Source organism: Pinus tabuliformis, chromosome 4_1 (assembly GCF_031772625.1).
Source record: "Pinus tabuliformis cultivar Carrire ecotype Pingquan chromosome 4_1, CPIR1, whole genome shotgun sequence".
In the NCBI taxonomy this organism is placed as follows: domain Eukaryota; kingdom Viridiplantae; phylum Streptophyta; class Pinopsida; order Pinales; family Pinaceae; genus Pinus; species Pinus tabuliformis.
The window spans coordinates 319,676,420-319,683,094 of NC_142303.1; positions in this window are offsets into that span (position 1 = coordinate 319,676,420).

Below are 6,675 nucleotides of genomic sequence, written 5' to 3' on the forward strand. Positions count from 1 at the left end.
ATATATATGTAATAACTAACTATTATTATATATTAGTAATAGAGTTTATAGTAATTATGCATATTAATTATGTTATTGAATAGTATTATGATGGTAAATTAATTATTATTAAATAAATATTTTAATTAAAATAATTATGTATTAATGTTTTGATGTATCAATTAATATTTCAAATTATTAAAAAATTTATGTATAACATTAAACTAAATTAAATTATAACATTTATTAATTTAAATTATATATATATATATATATATATATATATATATATATATATATATATATATATATATATATATATATATATATATATATATATATATATATATATATATATATATATATTACAATTAAATAAGTTAAAATTTAAAACTCTAATTGTCCATGGGGTTTTGGATAGACACTGCTCCATGATCTGAAGTCACCAGTTCAATTCCCTTCCCTGATCGGGGTGATATATTGGACATGATGAAGATGTAGTCCCCCAAACTTACAAAAAAAAAATTAAAACCCTAATTAAATGAAAAAAATTAGTAATATTGAATATTAATTAAATACCAATATCAATATAATAAATATTTGTTGAAACAATAATATTAATAATATATTAAATATTAATATTAATATTTCAAATATGTATTAAGTTGTGTTACCATAATAATAAGTTAATTATTAACCAGCCTAGATCCATCTTAACATCAGATCTATCAAGCGTCGAGAGGAATCAAATCTCTCGAGGTGCAAACCTATTTTTTGAGTGAAAAACTTGAGGAAAGGTTTGCACCTCGAGATATTTGATCCCTCTCGGCACTTGATAGATCCAGTGTTAAGATGGATCTAGGCTGGTTTCAGTCATGTGCGGTCATAAAAATTTGTTGAACATCTAATTATTTTGATTAGTTAAATATGCTAAATATGTCAAAGATTAATTTGGTCAATTTAATTTGAAATTTGCTTAGTTACCTCAATTTGTTGAGATGAGAGAGACTGTCAGTAACTTGAATGATGAAAAATGATGGAATACAAATTTTGAGTGCAAAGTGTCAATGTAACAATTTTGATAGATAGAAAATGTGAATACTAAGAATATAGTCAATTACAAACAATATTCATTGCAATCAATCTGAAACTATTTTCTTCTACTGTTCCTATTGTCACACCTATTAGTTTTTCCATTTTCTCATATTGATCATATGAAAAGAGTAGTTGGAATCATAGACCATTCAAATATTTAACTCGAGCTACTGTAGTAAACAATGTACCATGTCTCTATTTCTCTCCAATATTAATATTAGTTTTCTCGAAATTCAATCATTGTGACTTATGGAGTGTTAAACCCCAAATAATTTTCAATGGTAGTTATTTTCTATTACCGCATTTGAATGAAAAGTAATTAACAATGTTGAATGATGAAAAATGGGAATAATAACTATGTACCCAATTATAAATAGTTTATAGTTTCAAGAAACAAACATTTGGGGTAAGAAAACATTTTATTTAGGATGAAAATTCAATTATTGTATTTATGGTTGAATATTTTTTATGTGCTTACAATGAGAGAGAGTGTGTATGTTTTGGGGGTGAGAAGGAGAGACAAGGGGAGATAGAGATGTAGATGGGGGGAGATGGAAGAAGAAAGAGTCAAAGACATGGAGGGAGGAAGATATATATATATATATATATATATATATATATATATATATATATATATATATAGAGAGAAATGTTAGGGAGAGAGAGATAAGGGGAAGAGAGAGAGAGGGAGGGGAAAGCGAGGGAGGGAGAGAGCGATAGATAGATATGGAGAGAGAGTGTGTATGTTTAGGGGCTAAGATAGAGATATAAGGAAGGAGAGATGATGGGAGAGAGAGGTATAGATGGAGGAAGTAGAGATGTGCTTACACTGAAATCAATGCACAATATTAATCTAATTACTTTGAAATTAATGTACGTCATATATCTTGTTGCATCAAATCAGAAATCAACATCTTCACTAAAATCAATGCATCTAGTGCAAACACACAAATAGGATTAGAAATAAACATCTATACTGAAATCAATGCATCTAGTGTAAGGTATTAAATATAATTATAAATTAAAATCTACACTGAAATCAATGCATATAGTGCATGTGATCAAATAGGATTAGAAATCAACAACCATAATGAAAATTTTAAATATTCATGACTTTCTAGATCTAACGTCTATGTCTATATTTGTCTCTATGAGACTCTTTCTTCTTCCCTCTCTCTCAACCTTCCATTATGTATCTGCCTCCCTCCCCCTTTCCTTCTCTCTCTTCTCCTCCCTCTCCCCCATCTCATTCTATCTGCCTCTCCCTAAGTTTCTCTATCTTTCTCTTCTTTCCTCTCTCCCCCTGCTATCTATATTTATACCTCTCTCCATTTCTCCTTCTTTATCTCTCTATCTCAACCTCCTAAACATATGTCACACACTCTCTCTCTCTCCCCATATCTATCTATCTATATATGTATATATCCCTCTCCCTCTCCTCTCTCTCTCTCTCTCTCTCTCTCTCTCTCTCTCTCTCTCTTCTACCCACTCCCTCGCCCCATCTATATCTATATCTCCCCTTGTTTCTCCTTCTCACCCACAAAACATACACTCTCTCTCTCCCTCCCTCTTCCTCTCCCTCTCTCTCTCCACCTTCTCTCTCTCTCTCTCTCTCTCTCTCTCTCTCTCTCTCACTGACTCTCCATCTCTCCCTTATCACTCCCTCTCCAAATCTCTCGAGGTGCAAACCTATTTTTTTAGTGCAAAAATTAAGGAAAGGTTTGCACCTCGAGAGATTTGATCCCTCTTGGCACTTGATAGATATCGCATTAAGATGGATCTAGGCTGGTTTCAGTCATGTGGGGTTATAAACGATTTGTTGAACATCTAATTATTTTGATCATTTTAAATATGCTAAATATGTCTAAGATTAATTTGGTCAATTTAATTTAAAATTTTCTTAGTTACCTCAGTTTGTTGAGATGAGAGAGACTGTTAGTAACTTGAATGATGAAAAATGATGAAATACAAATTTTGAGTGCAAAGTGTCAATGTAACAATTTTGATAGATAGAAAATGTGAATATTAAGAATATAGTCAATTACCAACAATCTTAATTTCAATCAATTTGAAACTATTTTCTTCTACTGTTCCTATTGTCACACCTATTAATTTTTCCATTTTCTCATATCGATCATATGAAAAGAGTAGTTGGAATCATAGACCATTCAAATATTTAACTCGAGCTACTATAGTAAACAACGTACCTTATCTTTGTTTCTCTCCAATATTAAAAATAATTTTTTCAAAATTCAATCATTGTGACTTATGGAGTGTTAAACCCCAAATAATTTTCAATGGTAGTTATTTTCTATTACCACGTTTGAATGCAAAGTAATTAACAATGTTGAATGATGGAAAATGGGAATAATAAGAATGTACCCAATTATAAATAGTTTATAGTTTCAAGAAGCAAACATTTGGGGTAAGAAAACATTTTATTTAGGATGAAAATTCAAGTATTGTATTTATGGTTGAATATTTTTTATGTGCTTACACTGAGAGAGAGTGTGTATGTTTTGGGGGTGAGAAGGAGAGACAAGGGGAGATAGAGATATAGATGGGGGGAGAGGGAAGAAGAGAGAGGCAAAGACATGGAGGGAGGAAGAGATATATATATATATATATATATATATATATATATATATATATATATATATATATATATATATAAATATATAGAGAGAGGAGAGAGAGAGAGAGCAAGAAGGGAGAGAGAGAGAGAGGGAGGGGAAAGGGAGGGAGGGAGAGTGAGATAGATAGATATGGAGAGAGAGTGTGTATGTTTAGGGGCTGAGATAGAGAGATAAAGAAGGAGAGACAATGGGAGATAGAGGTATAAATGGCGGAGGTAGATATGTGGTTACGCTGAAATTAATGGACACTATTAATCTAATTACTTTGAAATTAATGTACATCACATATGCTGTTGTATCAAATCAAAAATTAACATCTTCACTAAAATCAATGCATCTAGTGCAAACACACAAATAGGATTAGAAATCAACATCTACACTGAAATCAATGCATCTAGTGCAAACAATCAAATAGGATTAGAAATCAATATCTACACTGAAACCAATGCATCTAATGAAAGCAATCAAATATGAGTAGAAATCAACATCTACGCTGAAATCAATGCATCTAGTGTAAGGTATTAAATATGATTACAAATCGACATCTAGACTCAAATCAATGCATCTAGTGCAAGCGATCAAATAGGATTAGAAATCAATATCTACACTAAAACCAATGCATTCTGTGTAAGCAATCAAATAGAAGTATAAATCAACATCGACACCAAAATCAATGCATCTAGTGTAAGGTATTAAATAGAATTATAAATCAACATCTACACTGAAATCAATGCATATAGTGCATGTGATCAAATAGGATTAGAAATAAACAACCACATTGAAAATCTTAAATATTCATGACTTTCTAGATCTAACTTCTATGTTTGTATTTGTCTCTATGAGACTCTTTCTTCTTCCCTCTCTCTCCACCTTCCATTATGTGTCTACCTCCCTCCCCCTCTCCTTCTCTCTCTTCCCCTCCCTCTACCCTGTCTCATTCTATCTGCCTCCCCCTAAGTTTCTCTATCTTTCTCTTCTTTCCTCTCTCCCCCTGCTATCTATATTTATACCTCCCTCCATCTCTCCTTATTTTTCTCTCTATCTCAACCCCCTAAACATATGTCACACACACTCTCTCTCTCCCCATATCTATCTATCTATATATCTATCTCTCCCTCTTCCTTTCCCTCTCTCTCTCTCTCTCTCTCTCTCTCTCTCTCTCTCTCTCTCTCTCTTCCTCCCTCCCTCTCTTTGCCTCTTTCTTCTACCCACTCCCCCACCCCATCTATATCTCTATCTCCCTTTGTCTCTCCCTCTCACCCACAAAACATACACTCTCTCTCTATATATCTATCTATCTCTCCCTCCCTCCCTCTTCCTCTCCCTCTCTCCCTTCACCTTCTCTCTCTCTCTCTCCCCCCCCTCACTGACTCTCCATCTCTCCCTTATCACTCCCTCTCCACCTTTCTCTCTCTATGCCTTTCTTATTTTTTATAATTAATCTCCCTCATATTTTTTTATAATTAATTGTTATATTTTAAAGTAATGTTACACATATCTTCAGCATATATAATATATATTAGCCAAGACATATATAGTAATGTTGCACATATCTTCCACATATACAATATATATTAGCCAACACATATATTTTTTTAACATTTTTTTTAATGTAATGTTACATTACATTATGTGAAAACATCTCCCTCATATCTTTTTAATATTTTTTAATGTAATGTTACGTTACATGACATCTCCCTAACATCTCCCTCATACACTAGGTTGTAGAGCGCGCACAATTAGCTGACACATATATTTCTTTTAACATTTCTTTTTAATGTAAACAACATCTCCCTCATATCTTTTTTTAATATTTGTTTTAATGTAACGTTAGGTTACGTGACAACATCTCCCTCATATTTGTTTTTAATATTTTTTTTAATCCCTCAAATTTTTTTAATATTTTTTTAATGTAAAGTTACTTTACGTGACAACATCTCCCTCATATCTTTTTAATATTTTTTATTGTAACGTTACATTATGTGACAACATCCCCCTCATATACTGAGCTCTAAGCGCCTCTTGACACAATAAATTAATATTTTAATTAAAATACTTATAAATTAAAGTTTTGATTAAAATATTAATATATTCTTTAATATTTCAATTCACTAAAATATTATATAACATTAAATTTAATTATTAATTATAACATTTATTAAATTAAATTATTATATATAATATTTATTTAATAATTACTAAATTAAAATCAATTAAATTAAACCTAGAAAAGGAGTGGTTCACATTAATCACATAGGAAGCCAATTTATATCATTTAGTCAACACTTATGGATGCCAATGGGTAAATCGAAGTTCAATGGGCTTGAATAGGTTAATCCATAATAATGTCTTTTCATAAAAAATTATCAAACTATAAAATTTATCTCCAAAATCTTACAAATAGTTAACAGACTATCTTTCAAGTATATGAACTATCTGGTGCTTAAAATTGGAATTTAAAAACATGTCAAATGGCACAAATTTTAGAGTTGCATTGAGGTGGATGAAGAACAATGAAAATACCGAATATTGCAATTGTAATTGATACGCATCTTAATACAAAATGTGTGCTAAAAACGAACCATTCCAAAACCGCTTAATTGAATATTTCCTGTCTATTCTATGCATCGTTAAAAGAATGAAATGGAAAGATTGTAGTATGGAAAAGAAAACCTCCCATTGCAAGTAGAATCAATATTCACTGGTGCTTCTAGATATAGAATGAATTTTGGAATGGTTTGAGGCCATCTAGTGGGATCTTTAAAATATGCACTTTCTAGATATCAACAAACATTCTTCTAATTTGAACCATCCCAAAAGTTTTAAAGAGAGGAAGGAGGGTCACAACTATTACTCCATGAGGTGCTTAAGCTAGATAATTTTTATTTTTAATTGAAAACTATAAATTAAATTGACTACTTCATTGTTGTGATATATTTTGCATCTCTTTTGTTAAGTTCCCATC